This window comes from Patagioenas fasciata, chromosome 5, assembly GCF_037038585.1.
Source record: "Patagioenas fasciata isolate bPatFas1 chromosome 5, bPatFas1.hap1, whole genome shotgun sequence".
Lineage (NCBI taxonomy): Eukaryota > Metazoa > Chordata > Aves > Columbiformes > Columbidae > Patagioenas > Patagioenas fasciata.
In genome coordinates, this window is record NC_092524.1 from 70,777,663 (window position 1) to 70,804,209 (window position 26,547).

Here is a 26,547-nt window from a genome sequence, read left to right on the forward strand (position 1 = left end):
TTGGTTGTAGGTTATGAGAGAAGGGGAAATAGTGAGGCATGGCATAGCTGCTTTGATTTCTGCTTCTCTCCAGCTGCTTTGTTGTTGTTTGCCAACAAGGAGAGCTGCTTCCAAAGCACAATAATCCACAGACTTTCTTCCTAACAGCACCAAAAAATTCATCTTCCATCTCATCCTGTGCACCTTATTTTGTGTGCCTGCATTTCTCAACCCAGAATCTAGGTACGTGCTTCGATTCTTGTTTGCAAAGGAGAGCAGTTTAACTCAGCCTTTGCTTGGAGGGGAGCAGTAAATGAATGGTGATTTTGGGCGTCCTCCTGCTGGAGCCCCACCAGCCGCTCATCCAGCCCCACGTCCTGGGGCCATGCTCCAGCGCCACCGCGGTCCCGTGTGGCTCAGGGGTGCTGCCCTTGGCGCACCGGCTGGCTGAGTGCCTGGGGACACGTGCAGCAGCATCCTGCTTTCCCCCAGATTGGTACCATGTTTTACTGATACCAGTTTTAAGGTTTCTTGGTCCTCAGGAAGGAGGGGAGTGCTGGGTGTCCTGTGTCACCAGGGACCCACGGAGCCCTGCCTGTGTGATGGATCCTGCGCACGAGCAAAGCCAAGGGAAGATGTGGCCAGATCCAGATTTTAGCCACCTTTGGGACGTTAACGTCAAGAACGTGCTGAGAGCTGGGCCGGACAAATAAACACAGCATTCAGTTGGAGGTATTTACCTGGATTTTTGAATGCAAAATATTCTGCCGTTACTTCTGTGAAACTGACTTTAGGATTGGTTAATCTTTTCCTGAAAGCTCAAGAAAAATCTCATCAGGGTCCAATTTCAAACCATTTCCCACCCAATTGGTTTTTTGCTATCACAGACACCAAATACAAAAAGTTAGTAACCTGGGAAGATACAGGCATGTATGCACTGAACTCCTTCAGTCTGAAAAGGTGATTATATCCTGGAGAATATTCTAGAGAACTCGTAATTCATTTTAAAATGATAGTAATAGCAGTAAGTCCTGCTTCTCTGTGACCCTGAGACTCGCAGCTCCAGACTTGGCCCAGCAGGGCTCAGGTGAGGGGACCTGGGCTGGGGTCACACACACACCGTGTGTCCCACCTCCTGCGTTCCTCTCGCTGTGCTGCCAAACCTGCCTGTGCTCAGAAACAACGTCATTTCACATAAAAACAGGTGTGTGCATCTGTAGAAAGGGACGGGCAGTGGAGCTCAGCAGGGCAAGGAGGGGTTTATTATTCTCTCTAAATAAATAAGCCCCCAGCAGTGTGACTGGGCAAGGGCTCAACGCTGGGATACAGAGAGGCTGGAAGCCCTGAGTGTGTGCTCATGCTGAGCAAAGAAACAGGATGACTTACTGGTGACTTACTGTGATAATGAGATGCTTTCTGTTCCATCTGTAACTGGGGAGGATGTTAAAGAGCAACCGCTCTCCACTCCTGAATCAGCAGGACTGGCATCTAACATCGTTAAAAATGGGCAGGAATCTCCGGGAGCTGCAAACCTCGTGGATCTGCAAACCTCGTGGATCTGCTTGTCTGCTGCTTTGAACAAGTGAAACATTGGGAGAGATCTGTGGGAACAGAACTGATGTCATGCCAGTAGTTAAAGGCAATGGGATGTCCTAAAGTGCCCGAAAGTCCGATATGAATGATGGTTATGGATTATGGCAAGGCTGATGTGATTGTCTAATGTTTGACCAGACAGTATCTCCTGGTTGGTTATCTAATAATATTTGCTAGGATGTTATGATGTATTCAATACTAAGTCACAAGGTCACAGCATAGTTATTGCCAATCAGCTTTGCTTAATAGAGGGACTTTTCTTAAATCTGGTTCCATTTTGGCTGGTATCGTGCATTTACGTGTAAAGATAACTGCAGTATCTCCAAGTGCCACAGCAGCTTTGTGCTCATGCCCCTGCAGCATGCAGAGCCACTTCCACACGCTCCGAATGACCGAAAACAGAACACACAGCAGATACGTTTGAACAGTTGACAGTTCTGCAGAGAGTTTCTCCGGTGGCTTTCCAGGGCTCTGTCCTCTGCCCAAGAATAGTCAATATCTTCACCAAAAACATACACCTGATGAAAAAACCCAACTTATTTTGCCAAGAATTTGTTAATATGCAGCCTTAGGAAGTGTTGTGCACCTCAGATTTGTATTCCACTTGGAGACAACGAGAGAGAGATGACACCTAGAGGGACGTGAGCTGCATGTTCCATGGCTGGCAGGAGAACTGGGGTTACCTGGTGTGCACACTGGGGTGGCCCCCACACCACAGGCACTTCCAGAGCCAGAGGATGCTGGTTTGGCTGTTGAGAACTGGGGTTACCTGGTGTGCACACTGGGGTGGCCCCCACACCACAGGCACTTCCAGAGCCAGAGGATGCTGGTTTGGCTGTGGAAATGCAGAGGGATTACAGGAGAAACTTTGCTCCCACAGGTATAACAGGGCCCCTGTAACTCCTGAGAAGTTGTGAACTGAAGGAGACTGAGGCGCCCATTTGCTAATCTGTTTAGTGATGGCGCCAGTTTGCTCTCAGATCTGTCGGTCAGGGGCCACATGTCCTGAGTGTCATTCCCTGTGCTCTGTTTCAGTTGTACTGGTACCTGTTTGACAGTTTATTACTGATATTTGCAGAGAACGGGGTTCAAATGATTCGCTGGGGAAGCAGCTGGAGTGTGAATGACAACGTGACACAAGGATGCACCCGTAGCCCTGGGTGGCAGCAATAACCAGTGGCTGTGCACCCAAAACCTTGGAGCACGTTCTCACGCAGGAGGCAGAAGGCTGAAGGTGGTGTTGGTCGGCACAGTGGGTGCTGTCACCCAGCCGGGGTGCCTGGGGCTGCCCGTGTGTCCTGCATCCCACCCAGCGCCCAGGGAGGGGATTCTGGGGTTAACAGGGAGGGGGCTGCCAGTGTGTCCTGCATCCCACCCAATGCCCAGGGAGGGGATGGACGCCCTGGCCCAGGGGGCCTTTTAACTTCAGGCTTTTGGCTTTGCAGGAAACAGCTGAAAGCCTGTACAGAGGGCTGTGAAGGCAGCAGTGCCGCAGGGGGAATTGTCTGATGCTCAATCTCAGGCCAGCGTGAAACCGGCTCTGCTCCCCAGGGCTGCCCAGGGACTCTCAGTTCTTAGCACGCTTAAGAAAACTCGCATTTCTTTTTAAACCTCTTAAAAAATGCTTCAGGGTGTTGGCTCAGTGGAACTTTGCTTTGCGCAGAAATATCCAGGTGCTTCGAGGTATAACCGCTGCTGCTTTACAGCTACATGCGGTCTTTTATATTGCGTGCCATGGTTGTCTAAAAATAAAGGGATTTTGGAAGGGTTTTCTGAGCCAAAGGTAATGATCTCTCACGATCTTAGCAAAGAAGTGATAAGCTTGTAAGTTAGCTAAATAATGAGTAGAAATAAAAACTTTAAATGATATGTTAAACAATGCTTGAAGGAAAAGATGAGTCCTGGAAGAACTGCCGGGGTCTGACAACACCACTGCCGGGGTCTGACAACACCACTGCCGCTGCCCTCTCTCTTGAGCCATCAGGGCACTGGCACGGGTGACCATCAGCGTTTAACGAGCCCTTAGGAGTGCGACAGCAGCCTGGGGAGGGGGATGTTTGCTGCTCTGTGGATTGCTTCCCTGTCTTGACTCAAACCCGGTTTCTGGGGCTGTAATGAACACTTTTGGCGGGGTGGTTGCAGACCAGGGAAGGGTGTTAACACCTCAGCGAAGCCCAGCCGCCTGTTCCAGAGACTCAACCCCACGGCCCGGTGAAAGGATGGGGAAAGTGTGTTGTCCAGCAAACTAGCATGAAATAATTAACCACCGGCTTTGATAAGCTGGTACTCACAAGTGAGCTGTGAACAAATCCAGCAGAAACTGTGTATTTAACTATATGCATGTTTCTATATATGTATAGACATCTGTATAAATCCCATGCATCCTCCAGTTGAACCCTGGCCGGAGCAGGGGAGGGCTGCTGTTAAAGGTGAAACCGTACGAACATTACAGGCTTTTAGTAATCTAATATCTGCTATCTTTAATTAGCTCACTGTTTTATATAAATCCCCATTTAATGAGACCAAAGCAGCAGTAGTGATGCCATTTGTGACCCCTTTGCCCCACAGCGGACCCCATGCCGCAGGAAGGTGTTTTCCTGTGAAACTTGGTGCCTTTTGGTGGTAAAACTGCAAACTGGAAGGAGGGTGAAGGGAAGGAGCTCCCAGACACCCCACGAGGTGCAGCTGGGCCAGCCCGTCCTGGGAAGCACCGGGGGGGATTGAGGCTGTGGGAGGTGCGTTTTGGGGACCCTCTTCCCATGGGGGTGTCTTCACCCAAATTGTGCGTTTTTGATGGGTGCTGGAATTTGGGTCGTGGAGCCCAGAGCGTGGGGGGAGCAAAGCTTTAATAGTTTGTGTTGGGGGTGCAGGGATAGGGGAGGGCGGGGAAGGTTAAAAGTCTCTGACAATAGGCAAGTATTTCCCAATAGTATCCTTTCACACTTGGTTAGAGAGTCTCCAATCGTGGTTATTACGCATAATGATGTAACTGTAATTGCTTCTCTGTACAATGGTATTAAATTAAATTCACAAAATGTCAAGGTCCTTTGCGTTTAAGTACTTTCCAGCAAGGGTTTTAATGGCTATTGCTTTCAGTGCTTTAAATGTTTTGAATGGACTGATGTCAGTTGTTTGTCCAACTTCTGTCGGCAATAAAACCCTTGAGGGGTGTGGCATCCCCTGCCACGGATGTCACCGCTCTCCCTGCTACAGGTGCTGTTGTGGCAATAACTGAGTCCAATAACGTGCTCAGCGCTGCATTTCCCAGGCTGGGAAGGAGGACGTGGCCAGGGCTGGAATGTGGGGCTGTGCTGGCCCCTGGAAGGAGGGAGGGACGGTGGCTCAGCCCAGACGTGACCGGTGTCCCCAGGGCGGGTGGGTCTGGCTGTTGGGACCAGGTGCCCTGAATATCAGGTGTGATTAGAGGTCACTTTTTGCAGTGAGTTTTTGCTGAGTTCATCCAAAATTTAGACGTTGCTTTTTTATCATTCCAGGTTATTGCAGGCAGCACAGCAGTCAAGGTGGGTAAAAATAATCCCCATTAAACACAACGGGTTTTTTAGACCTAGAGTTATAAGGTGTGTAAAGAGGTTGGGAAAAACATCTGTTTCATGGGCAAACACTCAAGCAAAACTGACAGATGACTGCAGCGGCTCCACAGATCTATGGATGCAGATGGCCAGCTAAGTCTGTTTCACATCCTTTATTAGAGCTGATGTTCTACCAGGGCCTGTAATGGCTGCATAAGGGGCAGTGATTTTGAAACTGAAAAAGAGCAGATTTAGAGTGGATAGAAGGAATGAATGTTTTACTTGAGGGTGGTGAGGGGTTGGAACAGGTACCGAGAGGTGGTGGCTGAACCATCCCTGGAGACATCCCAGGCCGGGCTGGACGGGGCTCTGAGCAACCTGAGCTGGTGAAGATGTCCCTGTCATGGCAGGGGGAGCACTGGGGGAGCTGGGGAGGTCCCTTCAACACAAACTGTCCTGTGATCCTATCCATTCCGTGAGATGATTTGGGAGCCCATCAGTGCTGATGGGCAGCAGCAGCAGATGTGCATAAGAAAGCCAGCTCTCTGCTCTCCTGCTACAAACGTTGTGTAAAAACCCAGATGCACGGAAGTGCGAGGGCAGAGGAACTGATCCCTCGTGCTGCCTGTTCTCCACGCCCTTTGCAAAGCCTTTTGTCTGTGCTGTGCCGCAGGAGCTGCCGGTGCTGTGCCAGGGCTGCCCGGCCCGCAGGACCCAGGGATGGGGAGCAGGAGTGGTGGGCAGAGCAGGGACACACGTTCTGGTGCTGGCAGGGCATGGGGACCAGGGTGACAGCACTGTCCTCCCGGGGATGTGGGGCAGGAGCGATGGGCAGAGCAGGGACACGCGTTCTGGTGCTGGCAGGGCATGGGGACCAGGGCAACAGCACTGTCCTCCTGGGGATGTGGGGCAGGAGCGATGGGCAGAGCAGGGACACGCGTTCTGGTGCTGGCAGGGCATGGGGACCGGGGTAACAGCACTGTCATCCCCGGGGACGCAGAGCAGGAGCAATGGGGAGAGCAGGGACATGCGTTCTGGTGCTGGCAGGGCATGGGGACCGGGATAACAGTACTGTCATCCCCGGGGATGCAGAGTGGGAGCAATGGACAGAGCAGGGAGGCGTGTTCCTGGTGCTGGCAGGGCACAGGGACCAGGGTAACAGCACTGTCCTCCCGGGGATGTGGGGCAGGAGTGATGGATAGAGCAGGGACACGCGTTCTGATGCTGGCAGGGCACGGGGACCAGGGTAACAGCACTGCCGCCTGCACACCTGTGTTCCTGATTGAGTCTTCAAGTGCAGAGTAATGTGAGGTGAGTGAGCACAGTCCCACGAAATTGCCTTTCCATTAAATTCCTTGTCATATATGAGAGGGAAGGTGGTTAATTCAAAGCAAAGGTGGATGAGATGAATTTGCTGTAAATGCCTCCTGAGCTGCCCCTTTAAGTCTTGAGCTTGCAGCAGCACATTCTGTACCCTGTGGCACCAAAGGCTTTTGATCTGGCAGGTCAATACTTCTCTCCCTTTGAACTGATGCTGCAAAGAATTGCTTCATCTTCCTCGGAGGGAATGCGGCATGTCACTGCGCCGGCTCCCACAGAACCTCCCACTCGTGATCTCATCTATGAATGAGGCCCTTGATTAAATTACCATTAATGGATACTGCATACGAAGCAAATGTCAGGAGGATTATTAGCGAGGGGTTCTGAAATATTGAATGACTTCTATTGTGCTTGTAGCCAACACTGCGCTCATTGCCTGGGGCCAGTGGGACCAGGGGGCTGGGGAGTCTGTGTGGCACTGCCAGCAGAGCTGTTGGGACCGTCATTGGGCTGGGGATGGCCATTGTCGGGCTGGGGATTGGCATTTGCAGCAGCAGCATCCTCGGGCAGGCGTCTGCCCCCGGGAGCAATGTTTCCCATCTCACTGTTGGGGATGTGCTTTCCCTGCTGCAGGGCTCTGCTGCGTCCTGGGACAAGGAAACTCTTTCTCCAGACCTCTGCCACTGACCTGGGTGTTTGTCCTGGTGCCTCTGCCGCTGCTGCTCTGAGGACGTTGCCGGGAGCAGCTCCTGTTGCCGGGAGCAGCCCCAGGGCAGCCGGCTGGCCCGTGGCTGACCACAGGCTGCGGTTTCCCCGGCTCCCCGCAGTGCTCTGCAGGCGCTGGGGGCTGCGGGGAACTGCCGGGGAGCACAGGGAGCGAGGCCCTGCAGTGCTGCCCGGGGGGGTTCGGTGCAGCTCGTGCGCTGGGGGCACACGGCACCGCAGGGGCTCTGAGGTGGGGTGGGAGTCTCACTGCACGGCTCTTCCCTCATTCCCTTTGTGCTGCCCACAAGTCCCATTTGCTTGGTCTCATGTTCTGCACAGTCGGTGTCTTTATTGGTCCAGAACTCCTCCTGAAATGTTTGTCCCCCGGTCCCCATTCCTGAGCTGCTCCGCACTGCTCTGCGTGCCCCATCCTGCGGGACGTCACAGCTCCGCCGTTGCGTGTCACATGATGCTCTGTGCAGGGAAAATAAACTTCAGGGTGTTCTTTTTCTCTTCGGTAAAGAATTCTGTGCTTCACGGATAATTTCACACCATCCATTTGTAACGCGTAAGGGTGCCAGGCAACTCGGGCCGTTTCTCTCCGAATCTTCATTCGCAGCTCTCCCCCATTCCTGCTTTTCATAGAGGGGAACACACCTGGGGCACGAGGGGGGTGTGTAAAGGGGGGCATCGCGGAGCTGGGGACGGTGGCGTGTTCTGGGGTGCACCCAGCCCACTCGGGGTCGTTCTGCCGGTGGCAGAAAGCGTGGTGCTGTTAGTCCATCCGCATCAGAGCATTAAATACCATCGGAGTATTATATACTGCATTTCAAGATTGTTTTCTGCCAACTTGAAAGGAAAACTCCGTACGCGTAGGTGTGTGCAGCTGTGTGTCACGCTGCTGGGGGGCCAGAAGAATGTGATTGCATTGTAAGGTCATGGATGTGTGGGGACATCTCTGCATTGTATTCCCGTAGTGCAGGTGTTGGTTGGATGATCCTTCACGGTGATTTGAAAAGGCAGGTGGGCAGCTCAGGGCAAGACCCTGCAGTTTTGGTTTCAGAGTCTGACTTACTGTGTGATTCTAGGGAAACAATCTCGTTTCTCTCTGCCTGTATTTTCCACCTGTAAAGAGGGGGAAATATTTTTAAATGGTGATGGCAGCTGCTTTTGCAAGAAAATGTGACTGTTATGTGGCTGAACAAAGACAAAACACATCAACGCTACAGTGTTGGAGAGACGTGTGGTACTGAAACCCCAGAAATATTTCACTGCAGTATATATTGGCACAGGGACAAACAGACCAGCGCTTGTAGTGCGCACAGACGGTGCGATCTGGTTCCGTCACGCTGGAGAGAGGTTAACAGCTCCAGAGCACAGCTCATGGGAAGGGAAATCGAGGTACGTGTACGGCCAAGTGTCCCTGGCTGCGGGGGTGGCATCGAGCTCTGCTGGGTGGTGCAAAGCGCTGGGGAAGCCATCGTCCTCAGGGGAGCTGCTGGGTCCCAGCATCGCACCGGCTGTTCGGGACAGCTTTGGACCCTCCTCCCCAGCATCCTCATCCGCACCAGGCTGAGCGCGGGCAAAATGCCTCAAAATTACAGTGCTGGCATCCCCAGCATTGCTGAATGGTATGTATGTGATGTATGCATATGTATAGTTGTATATATGTTATCTGCACACAGAGGGACGCACAGGCATGCTTGTCTGTTCTATCCTGAGCTCTCCAGCCCTGGGCAATGCACCTCTAGACATATCCAATGTTGATGATGCTGATTTGTTTTCTTCTGTGGCTACAGCAGTAAATTATTGAAGATGAGAAGAAATAGCTCGTGTCTATCACGAACAGCAAACAGGTTCATCCCCACCGAAACAAGAAGTAGTTGGGCTGAAGCCTGGCCTGGAAGATATTAAATGCACCAATAATGAGAGAATACAATAGAAGCAATTGTACACTGAAAAATAGGAAAGAAAAAGAGAGAGAGAGATATAATGTGAATAATAAATGAGAAGAACACAAATAGCTGTAAGTAGGCAGCAAATTGGGAGATAATGGTATCACTTTAAATAAGGATAGTAAGAAAAGTTCATGCAACTGGCATAAAGGTTCACGTGAGATTGTTGTGCTCTCTTGAGCCCCTAAAATCCATGAAATGTTCCAGTAAGAGAAGCCCTGGACTAGAGCTTCTATAGCCCTCCTAAATTCATGTGTGGGACTATGGCTTCTTGCAGCCCGGGGTGGTTACTGAAACTCTCCAGTATTTTATTCATCATCAGAGCTATTGCTTGAATTTGTAAAACATTATCAGATCTATAGCTGTTTTTTGGACAGAAATGCTATTACACTTTTGAATTTGATATGTTCCACACATTAGAACAAACAAAAGGTAGTGTCCAAGAGACCAGACAGATATAATTTCTCATTATACTGGATGCCTTAATGACCTTTAATGATTTAACAAGCTTAGCATAACGTAGTAAGAGTATCCTTTCAGGCAAGTTTCAAATCTTAAACCCATTAACTGTAAATTAACGTGTTGTGTGGAGAAAACACATAACGAGAATGTGTATGTGGAGCAATACACCAGCTAAGTTGTTAGCAAGTTGTGTTTTCCTTGGGCAATAAGGAGCTGTCAGCAGCCTGACAAAAAGGTTCTAAAAGATGAACATTACAGCAGGAATAGCTGGGGATGAAAACACCTCATGGCACTGGGAAATTCAAAGTGTGGAAGAGAAACGCCTGCAGAGGTCCCTTCAACCCAACCACTCTGTGATCATCGTGATAGCGTAGATTTTTCATTTAATAATTACAAGCCGTGTGGACAAATGTGCTGAAGTGCTTTTGAATGCTGTACTGCATCATACATGCTTCAAGTGAACCGAAATAAACAACTTTGTGGTCTGAACCAAAGGGTGGGGATGCTCATCCATCACCTCCCAAATTCCATCCCTGCAGTAGCACAGAGCAGCTGAGGATGCCAAGAGGTCCCCACACGCCGTACGTACAGATCTCATCTCTTTTGAACAGCGTCTCACAAAGTCCGGTACTTATCCCCTCCAGAAAGGACGCAGGTTTCTTTGTGCCTCAGATCCAGGAACACTGGGAGCAAACACCGGGGCTTGTGTGTTACTAGATGTCATTTTTACACGACTGAATTTTCCTTTTATTGCGATCTAATGGTCTCAAACACTGAAAAGTGCCTGGCACATAAATTGCTTTCCTCTTGCAGGCAAGTTTCCTGAAGAAATTAAATAGACGTGTCTGTGCTTTCCATTTGCACATCTTTCTGATAGCTGAACCAGTGTCAAACATTTGCCAGAAAGGAGATAGACATTAGGTTTTGTTGGTTTTTTAGGGAAATTTCTGGGTGTGAGCCCATCAGATATCTGCTCTGTCTGTCCAGTAGTGGTGGTGGTTGTTCTGGACTAGTCACCAAACACCCTAATGCCACCAAACACCCTAATGCCACCAAGCACCCTAATGCCACCAGACACCGTAATGTCACCAAACACCGTAATGCCTGTCAGTGGCACAGGGAGGAACTGGGGACCAAACAGCACGAACTGGGAGGAAATAGGCTGTGGTGTCCCAGTGCCGCTGGAGCAGGAGGTGCGGGTGAGGTGACGCGGTATCCCATACACAAGGGATGCAGAGGAGCAGCCCCGTTACCAACCCGCACAGCTGCCCCCAAACCCAGCAGGAAAGGGGCACCAGCCCATCCCTTACCTACACAGTCACCCAAGGAAAGGGGAATGTGCAGTTGGGATATATTTGTGTTTAACTAGGTTCAGATCTGCTAATAAAAATCGAAATTAAAACAGTTAGCAATAATGTGGTAGAGAAATTGCAGATTTTTAATTTCATTGCAGATTAGAGGGAACTGGGACTTCGTGTGTTTGAGAAATGACACACTCCATAAATATTTAGTGTGTCGGATCGGCCACTGCAGATGTGTCGTAACAAAATCGGAAGAAAATGGGTCTTCCTCCAGCCGTTAATAACTTCCAAGCAACCCATCACCGCAATGAGGATCGACTGGTGCCAGATGTCTGAGCACAAAACGGCGGCCAGTGACCCCATCCTGCCTGGCAAAGCCTGGTTTGGGCGCTAAGGCCTAAACCTGCTCCCTGGGAGCCCCCAGGAGAAGCTGCACCACAGGGCAGAATGCTTTGTAGACGTTTTTGAAACTATTTTAGATTAATTACTGTTCTTCTAATGCACCCTTCACCTACAATTTCTCTGTCTCTTTCTGCAATATGGTTGATGAAACTTGAGGCATGTGCTTTATCTTTCTTCTACCTCTTTTTCCTCTTTATTTGAAATCCTTGGTCAGATCTACATTCTCATCTTGTGCAAAATCTTATGTTACCAACCCTATGGTGTATCTTTAGTATACATTATGGGTTTGCTCCAAAACTCATTGAAATTAACAGGATCATCTTCCTTTGCTGCTGTGGGTCGGGAAGAAGGACACAGCTCTGTCTGGAGACATGAAAATGCTCTCGAGTCTCATTTCAAAATGTAATTCCACATAAGAAGTGTTCGTGAACTCAAATGCCAAGTGCCCAAGTGTTACCTCTGTGAAACGCTCACAGCCATCATGCTTTACCTTCCCAAGCGCTCGGTGACCTGCCCTGCATTTTCATTAGTAACTCCTAGAAGTTTTAGGCAAAAATGCGTAAAACCAAAGTAGCAAAACTTGAGGTCAGTTTTTCAGTGTATCCTATAAGGTTAAGATGCAATATGCGGTGACGTGGCAAGGCAATGAGTTGGTGGGGTCAGAGTGATAGAATACACACCGCACCTGTATGGCTTTGAACCGTGGACGCTCCTCACTCATCTCCCGGCCCAGCCGCTTCCAGGACAGCGTTCTATGGGAAGGTGGTTAGAAATCTGCAGATGAACTGGAGTGTTGTTCTGGACTGCAGCCTCCCACAGGCCATTTAGTGTTGACTCTGATGCTTCCAAATGGTGATGGACTTGAATTTAGAGAAACAAGACGGCACTGACAGATGCAAACCATTGCTTGTGGCAGCTGGGAGCCAAGCAGCTGAAACGAATGGTGTTGTGCTGCGGAGCTGGAGAGCTTGGCAGCAGCCCCGGCTGTAAAACCCACCGCTGCTGCTGGTGGATGGTTTATAGTCTTCACAGATCATCAGGCTCCAAAATGGGAAGAGTCATGGAATTTGGAAAGAAGAGGCAAAACAGTGGTGATGTGCCCTTGATAACTGGCTCCTGCTCTGCCAGAGCGAGGTGGCGCAACCCAGGGACATTCAGCGTTGTCACCACTGGGACCATGGAGTTCTGCTGCTGAGGAGAGCCAAGGCAGCGGGGAATGAACAGAGGAACAACGGGAACGTTGTAGCTGGAGGCTCAGGGAAACTCCAGAGCACCAACGCAGCAGCTGCTGGAGGAGCAGATGTCCCCATCTCTCCTTCTGGAGAGACAACGACAACCCAGTAACGTCAGTGACGTGGAAAAAAAGGCTTAAACTGAACAGGAATGTCACAAGAATTACTTTGTGTGCCCGAAGGGTGCATTGGACAGCAGTTCAAGCGATGGCTGTGGCCGTACCCGTGGAGCCCCGCTGGCCGTCCGCCCTGGGCACAGGGAGTCCACAGCTGCTGCTGGGCTCCTGCTGCCATGGTCCTTTCCCTTTCCTTGTCCTTTCTCCTTTTTTTTTTTTATTATTTGTGCTTCTCTTCTCTTTTTCTTTTTTCTTTTTTTTTTCTTTTTTCTTTTTTCTTTTTTCTTTTTTCTTTTTTCTTTTTTCTTTTTTCTTTTTTCTTTTTCCTTTTTCCTTTTTTCTTTTTCCTTTTTCCTTTTTTCTTTTTTCTTTTTTCTTTTCTCTTTTTCCTCTTTTTTCTCTTTTTTCTCCTTCTCTTTATATTTTTTCTTTCTCTTTTCTCTCTTGTTTCTTCCTTCTCTTTTTCTTCCTTTTCTTTCTTCCTTTTCTTCCTCTTCCTCTTTTCTTCCTTTTCTCTCTTTTTCTCTTTTCTCTTTTTCCTCTTTTTTCTTTTCATTTCCTTTTCTTTTTTCTTTGTGTTTTCTACTTTTCTTTTTTCTTTTTCTTTTTCTTTTTCTTTTTCTTTTTCTTTTTCTTTTTCTTTTTCTTTTTCTTTTTCTTTTTCTTTTTCTTTTTCTTTTCTTTTTTCCTTTTTTCTTTTTCCCTTCCCTTCCCTTCCCTTCCCTTCCCTTCCCTTCCCTTCCCTTCCCTTCCCTTCCCTTTTTTCCTTTTCTTTTCCTTTTCTTTTTTATTTTCTCTTTTCCTCTTTTCTTTTTCCCTCTTTCCCTTCACACCCACACAATCTCACTGCCAAAACCATTTCCTCTTCTCTGATTGCTGTTACTGTATTTCCCGCCGTGTGCTGGGTGGCGCTGAGCCTGGCTCTGGGCTGTGCCCCTGTCCCTGCATGTCCCTGCGTGTCCCTGTCCCCGCGTGTCCCTGTCCCTGCATGTCCCTGTCCCCGCTCCACCAGAGCAGCCCGAGGGCACGTCCAGCCCCGATGGGCGCACAGGCATGGGAAGGAGTTTGCTCTCTATAACATCCCCTAGCACAACGTGCCAAGCCGGTCACACCGTGCTTGCACCCACGCTTTCCCTCGCCCGGGTGATGCTGGTGTGACGGGGACACCAGCGCTGGGCGACGCTGCGGGGGAGGAATCCCCCACGGCAGCCAAGTGCACCATAAACTGTGCTCACTCCTGCACGTAAGGGAGAAGCAGCATTCCCTCTCAGTCGTGGGCTGCAGGAGCCATTTGTGAACCAGATCGTGTGGTTCGCCCCTGGTTTTCATCACACCGGAAAATCTCGGTGTCTGTTTGGACAAATCTGGTGGGAAACACCAAACGTTAGGGCTGCGAGTGTCTCACAGCTCATTGTAGCCAACTTATTTCCTCGGAGTGCCGGCCAAACACGACACTTAATTCTTGTGAAAATGTTAAAGAAATAAATTATCTTAAAAATTTGTTTTTAAAATGGGATTTTTTAACCAAAACCCTGCGTTTATAAAACATGATCTTTTAAAACCTGTCTATATACAGTGTGTTCATGTGCATCTGTGCTTGATCTGCAAACCTCACAAACACATGAACATGCAGCTTTCTTCCTCCTTTAGAAGTACCAGCAGTTTTTTATTGAATATATAAACAAATCTTTAGCATTTAAAAGAATTAATAGAGCCCAATGGTTTTGTTTTCCTGTGCGCTTTTCTACAACAGAAGCTTTGCTTCTCAGCTCTGCTTTCCCACAATAAGATATGATAGTTTGCTGTGCTGTTACAGAAGGTAACTGCGCTGCAAAAAGGTGTAAAATCCAAGATCGTTTTCTGGTTGTTATGTCTTAAATTAGAGCAAAGCTTCCTGAGGTGAAAAGAATCTCTTTCCATTACCACGCTCTTGGCTGTAAAATGTGCAGGTTCCATCTCATTATGGCTTAAGAAATTGGCACCTGGGGGCCGTGAATGACGAGCTGTGGGCTGTGAACTCTGCGGACAGTTTTACGGGGTCAGCGATGCCCTGTCCTGGTGTGGCACTGGCACCTTCAGCTCTCGGCCCTGTGCATCAGCAGAGCACATTTCTTCAGGCCCTTAACACGGGGTTAGGTTATTTAGAGGCGTTTCTCTTTAGAGTTAAATAACATTCCTCTAGATAAAACTTGTTATCTTTTTGTGTGTGTTTGTTTTGATCCCAGTACCATATGGTCCAGTGGATGTTGTTTAACTGCTATAAATAATTTAGCGGCAAGTAGGTGATGTAAAATATGTGCCCTGGCAAATGCGCGAGTACTTTTAGCGAAATTTATAATGGAGCGAAATGACAAAGCGGAATGGAGAAGACAGTGAAATATGAAAATCCTTTTATACAGCACAACTGTAATTGACTTGTGTGCTGTGCAATAATGGGCTTAGCGAACAGTGCTTGCAATATGGATGTTCAATAAATTACATAACCGCTTGCTGTATCCTCTCCTTTGGGCTGCCGTCCAGCGATTTGCAATCGCTCCGAATTGTACGACGGTGCCAGAGTCAGAATTTGGAATATCCTAAGTGATGTAGAGGTTTAAGCAATTAGGAAGCTTAAAGCAATTTCATGGGAAAGTTGCTTTTCAAGTTTTTATCCCGAACTTCCCGCTCTCAGAAACAATGTGCCGGGTTTCCTTCGGAAAGCCCTTTCACGGGGAGAATGCGCTGGCCTTGGTTTTCAGACTAAAGCTCAGAAAACTTCCTTTTATTACCATTGGATTTATATCTTATTGATCATTCTTTTGTTTTCACCAGAGGTTCCACAAGGCTTTATTTGGAGGGGAAAAAAGTACCATTTGGAAACAAATGGAATTGTTCTTGATTTGTGTCCTGGGGCTGTGGTGTCCCAGTGCCAGTAACCCCGAGAGCTCATGGGGGCCATGGGGTGCGCGTCACTGCCTCCCCTGCTCTGCACCCACACGGGGCAGCAAACGTCTGTCTGGGCCAGAGAGAATGACGACGATTAAATCAACACGGGTAGGATGGGAGGGTGGGTTTGAACAGATTCTTTATGGCTTCCCCCACTTATGAGTAAGCACACACTGTTTGTACTTACACGTAAGTACTGTTTGTGTGAATAAAAAAATATATAAAAAAGTATATACATGTATATTTATGTATAAATATACATATACACGTGTGTGCCTGTCTTTGTATATGAGTGTTTATAGATATACACAGAAAAAGTACTTATAGATAAGAAAATCCTCCTCCAGTCCAGCGAATGCCCAGGTACAGCCGGTACTTGTGCAGACCCTGCCTCCTTAGGCCAGGTTTAACTCCCAGCCCATGTCGTCCCCGTGTGTCCAGCGATGCCGCAGACGGACCCACCAGCTCCCAGCCCACGTGTTGAACACTTTGCTGTGCAGACTTGTTTCTTAAAAAATTCAAGGTTTTCTTTGGAAATGCAGCATGAACAAGTATTCCTGTTCTCAAGCAAATTAAAATGATATTTTCTAACACCTTAGTATCTTGTGCATTCTTGCTTATTACCACATCAGTTCCTACATGTATTGATCTGTGTGTCTGTGGTGCGGGCAGGCTGGGAACCCCCGCGGCTCCCGGGCAGGGAATCTGCAAAACCCTCTTCAGATGTTCAAGGGAAATTACCATCCTTGAGCTTTACACACACTCCTTTGATTGCCATCATCATTTTTAAAGTGAGGGAACGTGTAGAGCTGCGGCTGGAGATCAATTCCCCTATTTTTTCTGCCCTTTGTCCCTTGCTTTAGTTCCAGAGAACTTGATGTGTGCCCAGAGGTGCCAAAATCCGTTTGGGAAGCAGGAGATTCTGCAGGACGGTTTGTTGGCCGACACAGCGATCGTGACGGGGTTTTGAGAGCTTGGTCCAAGCTCTGGGCCCCTCAGTTCCAGAAGGGCAGGGAACTGCTGCAGAGAGTCCAGCGCAGCCACCAAGATGCTGAAGGGAGTGGAGCATCTCCCGTGTGAGGAAAGGCTGAGGGAGCTGGGGCTCTGGAGCTGGAGAAGAGGAGACTGAGGGGGGACTCATTCCTGGGGATCAATATGGAAAGGGGCAGTGTCAGGAGGATCGAGCCAGGCTCTTCTGGTGACAACCAGTGACAGGACAAGGGGCAATGGGTGCAAACTGGAACACAGGAGGTTCCACTTAAATATGAGAAGAAACTTGTTGGGGGTGAGGGTGTCAGAGCCTGGCCCAGGCTGCCCAGGGAGGTTGTGGAGTCTCCTTCTGTGCAGCCATTCAAACCCGCCTGGACACCTTCCTGTGGAACCTCAGCTGGGTGTTCCTGCTCCATGGGGGGATTGCACTGGATGAGCTTTACAGGGCCCTTCAACCCCTGACACTCTGGGATTCTGTGATTCTCTGTGCTTGACAGATAATTTACACCCAAAAAAGGGGATGTGCAGATGGTGCTGCAGTACAAACAGACAATACTTTGTGTCTGCCAGCGTGTCAGCTCAGAAGGAAAGGAAAGGGAAGGGAAGGGAAGGGAAGGGAAGGGAAGGGAAGGGAAGGGAAGGGAAGGGAAGGGAAGGGAAGGGAAGGGAAGGGAAGGGAAGGGAAGGGAAGGGAAGGGAAGGGAAGGGAAGGGAAGGGAAGGGAAGGACAGGCAATCGGGAGGAAAAGAAGGACAGAGAGAAGAGAACTGGGAAAATTCAAAATGCTTTACTAATGCTGCTGGTAAAATAGAAAAAATAATACAAACTCTACCAAACCAATCTGGAAAGTCCCGGCAACTGCAGAGCCGGCAGCCGAAGTCCTGGACTGGACTCTGCAGCCAACCGGAGCTGGATTCAGTCTGGCACTGGCCTCGGTTCGCAGGGACGACTCGCAAGGTCCTCTGCTAATGTCACCATAGGGAAAAGGGATGAGATCATCGTGATTTCCCACTTTTATATGAAGTATCAGGTGAATGGGGTGTTATACTCAGTTGGTCAGTTTTTGGTCACCAGTTTCTCGTTGCCCCTCTCCCGAGATGTCCATCCATGCTTATCAATGACCTCGCATTCCATTGCTGTGTCTACCAAAACATGGATCTGGCTTTCAGGAAAATGCAGCTGATCTGAACCTTGAGCTGACAGGCACATTCACTAAAAGAGAAACCTGGTTTTAACAAAACCAGGACAGGAGGACACTTATTTCTTCTGTTTTACCCACGTACTGTCCAGAGGTGTTTGGCCCTGGTGAGGAAGAAAGTGCCATGGCCCCCGGGTCCCTCCTGCCCCCAGTAGCCACTTCTTCCTTAAAAAAGCCTCAGGTCCCCAACTCTGTTATGCAGATCAACATTTACTGATATTTACAGCACAACATTTTCCTGGGCTGGAATCCCTCCCTGGCCAGCGTTGTTCTGAGCGAGTTTGCATCCTACTGACTTCAACAAATCTCATTTTGGTGAATCAAATTCTGCAAAACATATGATTTTCCTTGTCAAAACAATGTGAGATTTTGACATTAGGGTTTTAGACCAAACACATATTTTGATTGTGTAAATTTAAAAATACTGTCATTTATCAATCAGTTTTTCTCAGTTTGAAGGCAGTGAAAAGTGATTGATACGTGGTTGGGAACTGCTCCTTCAGTCTTGTCATTAAAAATAAATTGCAGTTTAGTCCATGGCCTGTGCATTTTTCTTCTGCGAAATTTTGCAAGGTCAAGGGATTGTTGACATAACATCAATATCAACTATACATTATACTGTATCTTGAGAATGAGTTCAGAAATAACAGGTTTGCTGCCAGTCGGGTAATACCAACCTACGGCTGTCATTTATCAGGAGCTGGCATTGATAAAGAAGAAAATATCTTGCGAACATTGTGTGTTGGTTTGTCGGGGTTTGGTTTTGGTTTGGTTTGTTGTGATGTTTTAAGGCCGTCACTAATCTCTTCAGCAATACAGCTGCTGCCAGTAGGAGGCTTGGAAATGGTAATTTTCAATTTATAAATATTGCCCGTTTAGCTTTAAGGTACACCAGGGAGTATTTTATGGGGTCATTAATTCTTGTCTCGAGTGTGATATGTTGGTGTCTTCATTCCCTTGGGGCACTTCATTAGCAGTCCCATGAAACAGGCCTTGAAGTATCTAACAGCAATTAAAACATGTCCCTTTGTTCCTAAATCCATCTTTCTAACTCTCTTTTAAAAACAATTTACTGAAGGGTGTTACGTATAGCAGAGTTCTTGTACGCAAGCTGCAAACATAACCCAAAGATGCTCTTGGGACCAAGGGTTGGGGTGATCAGTCAGGTCCTCTAGTTTGTGCTAAATTAGCTGGAGTTTTGTCATTTCAAAGTTATAGAAGGAAGAAAACTTGAGGCCTGAGAAGTTTCGTGCCGTAACCAAGTGGCACGATGGGGATGCCGCGATGTCCTCAGCACCAGAGGCACAGTGGGGATGCTGTGATGTCCTCAGCACCAGAGCTCCTGTGCCTCCATCGTCTCTTTGCACATACAGAGAAGCTGCGGGTTGTTTCCTAAACACTGGGTTCTGCTTGATAACAAAGCGCAGGGTTAGACAGCAAGAGGAACGTGATCGCGGCAGTAAGTTACTAAACGGGATGTGCCTTCAACAGCAGCGGTTTGCCTGACCCCTGTGAGACAGACACAGGGTCAGTGCAGCCAAGGTGGGCTTGGAAATAAAACTGCACATTAAGCAAATAAGGGGCAGATGGTATGCGTATAGATCAGTGATTTTTTTTGGGGGGAAGCTCCTCAAAAGATTTAAAATGCGAACTCCACCTCTTAACGCCAGTTTAAAATAAATCTGTGGTTGCAATAATTTCAGTGCGATTGATGAGAACCGGTCTGGCAGAATTACCTGGTCTTAATTAGGCCCCGCCTAATGTAAATGCAAGCTGGCAATTAGCACCTGTGGGAGGGCTGATGGCCCTTCAAAGGGGCAGCCGGGGGCAGAGCCCCTGGTCCGGCGGGGCAGGATGGGGCAGAGCCCGCGGTGCGGCGGGCAGGATGGGGCTGCTGCCTGCGCGCTGAGTCCGCGCTCTAACGTACGCGTGGGTTAAAGCTTGGTTAATTCTTCCCATTTCTCTGCTGCTGTAGATGATGCTGATGGAATCCGGTAGGTAGTTCACTGTGTTTTAACACGAGTTCGAGGAGCGGCCTGGAGAGGGAGGTGTGAGCACATGCGGCGCTCCAGGGCGCTGCTGGGGATGGGTCTTGTTCGCTGGATATTGTGGCGGTTGGGGCACACACGGGCCGCCCCGGTGGGGAAAGTGCTGTGGGGCTTGCAGAGAGGCGGGGAGCTCGCCCAGCGGCTGTGGGGGGGGTGTGATGGGGAAACCTCTGTGTTGCAGGGGTTTAAACCGCGTCCTCAGAGCCCCCCAACCGGTTCGGTACGAGCCCGTGCTGTCTGCCGGCTTTAGGTGTCTGACCTCACTGAGAACAAGGGCTTCTGGTGGTGCAAGAGCCCTGTAAGAACTGGTACGGTGTTGGTTGTTGGTGGGGTGGGGGTTTTTGGTTTGTTCTCCAGCAGTGTAGCTTACATGCTTGCGGCAACAAAGCCCGGGGGAGGGGACACCGTGATCTGCTGGGGCCGCTCTGTTTCGCTCTGTCACCCCCTGGAAGCCCAGTTTGTAACTGGGGGACGCGGGGCTGGGCTGCAGCCCCTGTGCGGTCCCCAGGCGGTCAGGCTGGTGCCGGGCTCCCGGGGGCGATGCTGGGAGGAGGCGGCAAAATCCCCTTTGTTTTCTTTTCTATGCACGTAGCACTTCGATTTGCAACAGTTAATCCTCTTCTTGTGATAATGGAGGTAAATATTTGGGTTTCTTATGTTTTGTTGAAGTCCCTTAGATGGTTGAATGGCTGGAGGAATGTTAATGATGCTCCTCTTGTGGTCACGGAGACTCCCTGTCTGCCTCTTACTGCTTTTTGTTGAGTTTGTCTTCGGTTTATATTCTTTCTCATTTAAAACGGCTGAAAACGTATGTAAACCAAATAGCGTTTTCTGTGTTCTTCGGATGGAGGTGATGGTATCTGCTCTGTGTACATCCCTGTGACCAACTGCCCCGTGTTGGTGTGCGTGTGAGCAGATGCAGCGTGTGAGAATCGTGTTTACGGGCCGTGATGGTTTCACAGGCAGGCACAGGGATCCTGGGTTTAAACTTGCACTCTATGAGGATCGTTTTGTTGCTGCCTTTTGTTAGTTTGTTTTTAAATCTGATACCCTTGGTTCCTGCCATCGTTCCTACCACTAGCTTGTTTGCCTCTTCCCAAAGGTAATCAGCCATAGGGGAAAATGTGGATGTTTGTGCTCCCTCTGGAGAGCGGGTTTCATTCATTTCACGTGGAGAGTGTCTTATTTGCAAGGTGCTTTTTTAACCTTTAAAATCGCGTGATCTTTATTGTGCTGGTATTGATGTGGTTGTTGATAAAGCTGAACGGTGGGTGCGCTCAGTCTGCCTGTGCGCCTGCATTGTCCCTGTGGTTTAGCTACCGCTGTTCATGTGATTTGACGAAAAATCTCGATCCTAAAGTTAGTTTTGGGGAGCTATTACGGCCTAAGTAATGTCTAAGGAATTTTCTTTTAACTATACCTCCTATTTCAGATGCTACAAGGTTGTTTTATCTTTCAGCACACTAATAACTTGTTTTTCTGTATGTTTTTAAGGGGGACAAAGAAAGTGTTGTAGCCTGTGTTTACGAATGCATTGCCAGGCTGCCAGAGTAAGAACAATGAGCAGGGCTGGGTATTGTTTGTGAGAGATACTGTGAGGTGCAAAATACAACGATACTGTGGGGCCAGGTAAGAACAGTGGGATTTTTGCAGGCGATGCCTCAGACTGATGGAAGAAATGTGGTGCCAGGGCTGTAGTCCCCAGGCCCAGGTCAGCCAGCAATGCCACCCAGATGTGGTGTTGTCCAGATGTGTCCAGTGAGGCCGTGAATACGCAGAAGCCCAGCGGGTGGTTTTAGGGGGAGCGCTCAGGTCTCCCGTAGGGCCTGGTGAGTGTCTGGGCAGGATGAGGCACGGAGCTCAGCTGCTGAAGCACTGGGGGATGCTCCTGACCAGTGTCACAACAGGGATTGCTGCCTCGTCCTTGGGAGGCTGGTTCAGCAAGGATCTGGCATAGCGGGTGGTGGCAACCATGGTACAGGGAGCTGCAGCACAGCAGAAAAGCATAAGGTGAATACCTACAGACAAACACTTCAAAGGAGTGGGTTTGAAGAAAACCTCTGGCAATTAGTGTGTGTGTGATTGTTGTTGTTGTCTTTTTTTTTAAGAGCAACTCAAAAAGCAACAAGCCTATGATTGGTTGATAAGTTGATTGTTAATAGCTAAAGTTTCTGTATCTCAGCACCATTGGCTCTCTTAGAAGTGATCACAGTATCACAGGAGTGTCCCCCCAGCTGAACCCAGCCCAGTGCACCGCTGGTGACCTGGTACCGCTGTCTGTGTCCCAGCAGACCGAGGACTCTGGTGCTCAAGGAAGGAGCAGAGCCAACAGCTCTGACTTCTTTATCTCTAAAGCCCATCAGTTCCCTTCTCAAAAGAGCCCATGTGAGGCTGGGAGAAGCAGTTAACTTATTTCTCCTTCCATTGCTAATCTTAATGTTTTGCCAGATTTGCACGTCCCTCGTCTGAGCAGTCGGACACTTTCACAGCCTATTTTCTTTCTGTCCGCTCTGATTTCTGGTTATTTGGCCCTAACAAGGAGAGACTGCTGCTACTGTGGAAGGTGCGTGCAGCTCTGGGCTCCTGGTGCTCTGACCATGAATGGATTTCCCTGTTCCTATCGCCAGCTTTCTCTCTGTTCTTATCTAAAACTGTTTTGATCACTGTGATCCTGCAAGGACCAGAAATAAGGAACCATTAGATCCGTGATCTGACCTCTCTGGCCAGTCAGCAAGACCACCTGGTCGTGTTGGGAAGTGGTGTGAGGAAGGGAATTTAGATGTCTTCCTTTTGAGCACCGTCAGATACCTAAATGGCTCTGTTTTTCACTTACTCTATGCCAGTGACACGTGTGGATGGGAAGGAGGGTCCGGGTCCGATGCCAGGACCCCTGACAAACCTGCCCCCCCCCCGGGCGCTGCCGGGTGCTGCTCCCCCTGCCCCCTCGGGCGCTGCTCCCATCAAAAGCCTCAGCAATTCTGCAAGCGTGTAAACTGGTGTGGGAACAACCCCTGAGTGCCCTAGGAAGTGCGCGTAGAAACATAAATGATCTGATCTCCACAGTAAAATAATAACTGTGATACGAAGGAGGTGCCACTCAGTGAGAGGCTGGTTTTTAAGAACAAGTTAGTAGATGGTATGGATAAAACAAAGTGTAAGAGCCTGTTTTCTTTTGCAATTAAGATATACTGGGTGAGAAGTACAACTGAAAATTGCTTGTCTTAGCAACTGCCTGGCTGGTGGAAAAGCAGATGGTTATATAGCCTGGTAAGGAGGAGACGGTGAGCAGAGCCAAAGCGCAGTGACTGTGTCCTGCGGTATTAAGCGATGTGAAGTATTAAATGTATTGGACAAGTAGAGAGAAAACGTCATACCTGACAAACCTGAATTTAATCAGGTCCATTTTTAGGACTGTTTCTCTAGTCCTTCAGGAAACGTTACTGGACACTTGCAGGGCAATGGGCACCTGCTGCTCATCCTCCGCTTCCCCTTGCTCCCCAAGCCCTGGGTGTCCCTGGTTCTTCAGGCTCTTATTTCAACAAAGCAGCACTTCCCAATTCACTGGGGAGATGTGCAGTAGCTGGGCACTCTTAAGCTTTTTCAGCTGAACTTAATTACTACTGACTGTGCTTCCAGAGGGCACAGGTCCCTGCGCCTTTCTGCTCTGAGCTTGCTCCAAGCTTGTGTTTGAAACAGGGACATATGCAACCGGTGGAAACCGTCTTTATTGTCTGTGATTCAGAAAGTGTTGGTTTTATTACTAATCTCATATGGAAATAGTATCCGAGAAGTGGAAAATCAGAAATCCAGCTCATGCTGATTTAACACAGCCCTTGGACTGAGAGGTTCTGCTTGCCGCTGTGAGAGCGCTGCGGCTTCGTTAGAGCTGTAATAAGAATAGAATGAATTACCGTGGACCACTTTTCTCTTTCCAGGTTGCCTAGTTTGCAAAGCTACATAAATCTGTGTGAAATACTCGCACACGTCTTTCATTAGCTCCGCTCACCCCTCAGAGGATGCGACCTGCACTACCCGCCTCGCGCCAATTCCTCCCCCGAGGTGCCAATTCCTCTGCTCTGCTGGCAGCACAAATCCGAATTGGCCGCGCTTATGCGGCAGCATCAGCCCGGTTTGGCACCTCCCAAGCTGGATTTGCCTCCTGGAGAGCCCAGAGCCGCGTCCGGGGGTGATCTGCTGCCCCCATGGGCTGGGAGCACCATCCCAAAGGCACCCTGGGCTGGGCTTCTCCCAGGGAAACCTGCTCGTGCTCTTCTGCTTTTGTAGCAGAGGATTAAATACGCTGCAGTGAACATCAGAAAGGCCTTTTCGATCTCCCGCAGCTGGCTGAGCGCTGGAACACGGCGGCGAGTGGGGCACGTCGCCCAGGGTCCATCGCCCAGGGGGTGTGCCGGGGATCAGCGGGGATGTGCGGCGAGGGCTGTGCGCTCAGACCGGGGTTATGTACGAACACCACGTGCTCAGAGCTCTCAAACGTTGCTGAGAATGACTGACTGCGCATTTAGCCTATGAATACAGTAATTAGATGAGTGGATGATGTATGGTAGCCAACGGTATGGAATCTCAGGTTTTGCTAAAGGACAGAAAGCACTTGGGTTTTCAGCTTTGGATGGCAGGGTGCTGTGCTGCATCCTCCGTGATACAGGGAACAGGGGTATCTCAGATATGGTCCAACTAAAGACAGCGAAGGTCGTGGTGTTGAGCAAGTTTATTGTGGGAGTTCAGAGTGGGTTTTGGGGGCCCTGGCTGGTGGCAGAGGGGAGTCCGGAGCACTCGATGCCTGGAGCTGGTGAGGGCTCTGGTGGTACTGAGACGAGTTGTATCCTGGTGAGAAATGCCCCGGATGCTGCTCAAAGGTGATAACCTCATCCTCTTCCCTGAGGGAGTCTGTAGTTAGTAAAGTGATTCATATTGAGGAGAAATACTTCACTTTTGCAGTGCCAGCAGCTGCATCATGATGGCATTTGTCAGTAGGTATTGCCTTGTGATTTTAGTGCCTGTGCACGGTACAATTTGATTCAATAACTCTGTGATTAAACAGTAGAATGGAGGGGAAAGATCCAGAAAAGCTCCAGCTGAGCAGAGTCCACCCTTGTCCCCCTCATCTCCTTCCCAGCACTAAGGGGAGCAGATCCCTTATTGTAAGAGTCTAACGAGGCAGGACAAGAGTTGTCTTTTCCACATCACTGGCTCACATTGCTGGAGAATGTTTATGGTGCCCCTCGAGCTGAATTGAACATGTTTGTGCTTAAATATAAAAACAATTTAATGAACATGCGTTGGGCAGAGTCCAAGCACGAGATGCAGTTCTACGTGGGGTGTGCCGAGATGAGTTAAAGCAGGTTCTTTACAGGTGATATACTTGCCCCAGCACTCATCCTGAGCGTGGCTGCATGGGGCACCGCAGCCTGGCCATGGGTCCAACCCTGAGCCCAGCTCTGCCCAAATGACAAAAATAACAAAAGCCCCCCAAACCCCACCCACATCAGAGAAACCAAATGTTTCTTGGCAGCTGATTGACACAATTTTATGCCTCTATGGCAGTTTGCATCTTGATGGACTTGTTAATCACTCTACAGCAATAAAACATTACTTTCTTATTTTTATTACTGTCAAGCGCCTTACCGGTGTACTTGCTAACACGAGTTATCTGCAGTATCAACTGTATCTAACAGCAGCATCTGTCCTCCACAACCAGCGCCGTTGCCCATCCTCGAGGGCGCTCTCTGAAGCGCAGTCAGAACCCGCTTGTCTGCGGTGAGCGCGGCTCCGCGGGCGGTGACTTTGGGACTGGTCCCGCTGAGCGTCCCTGTGCCGCAGCCTCTCTGGGCACGTTTTGGGTGACATCCCCAGCTGTGCGGCTCTGGAGAAGCAGCACTGTGCTAAACCCAAAGGGAGCTCATTGCCGTCAGTGTCGCTGTCCTGGGGGCTGGGGACCAGCGTCGCTGCAGCACCAGACCTGCACCAGTAAATCCCAAACTGGGCCAGACTGTGCGTGGGGAGCGCAGCTGTCTTGTGAGAGTCTGCAGCACTGAAATCCAGGCTCTAATTAAAGGTACTTAAGGACCATTAGCCGAGCTTGTAAAAATGCTTTTTAATCCAGTTTAATAACTGGGAGTCCTAGTTTAATTGGCATTATGAAAATTACATGTGGACTGTTTTCTATAGGAAATTATAGGTGGAATTGATATCCCTGTGATGTGAATTGGTGCTACCCAGGCTTCAGACTGCCGCTACGTACTGAATGTCACACGGTCTGTTGGCTGTCACCGTGCCGTGCACCACAGCTGTCACCAAGCGCTAATGCCGTCTCAAGGTTTGCCCAAATACTGGAGCCACGCTCTATCTGCTCATCATAAGCTTATCCTCCTGTAAGCAGAGATTTTTGGTATGAAATATTTTATTGAACTGCTGCTTCTCCATCAGCTCTGGCAGGACGGCCTGGATGGAGGAAAGCCCATTTGGTCCCAAACTGGATGCTTCTCTTTTGGGTAGCGCCATGGTACTGATGATTTTTACTCTAAGTTCTCACCCACAGGCCCATTGCCATTTCTTTCATGGGTGAAGCCTTGATTCTAATGAAGTCATTGGAATTTGGCCCCTAGGTTTGAAGGGAACAGTCATAGCAGTGCTGTCATAACTAGATTTAATGTTCTTCTCTACTATCCCCAGAACAGCAGTGGAGAGTAATGAATGATACAAATTTATTTCATACAGAAAAAGGACATTGCTTGTCCTTTTGGTTATTCTCTCAGTTTCAGAGGAAAACGCTC

The 26,547-nt window shown here is 49.1% G+C and overlaps 1 long non-coding RNA gene across 1 annotated transcript in view; it reads left to right on the plus strand.

Annotated features, from left to right (window-relative positions):
- Nucleotides 1-4,424, plus strand: part of LOC139828035 (uncharacterized) — a 75,681-nt gene extending 71,257 nt beyond the window's left edge. The window contains exons 2-4 of the long non-coding RNA XR_011739203.1: nucleotides 522-711; nucleotides 2,651-2,806; nucleotides 3,018-4,424. This is a non-coding gene — a long non-coding RNA (uncharacterized lncRNA). The remainder of the gene's footprint in view (nucleotides 1-521; nucleotides 712-2,650; nucleotides 2,807-3,017) is intronic.
- The last annotated feature ends 22,123 nt before the right edge of the window (nucleotides 4,425-26,547 follow it).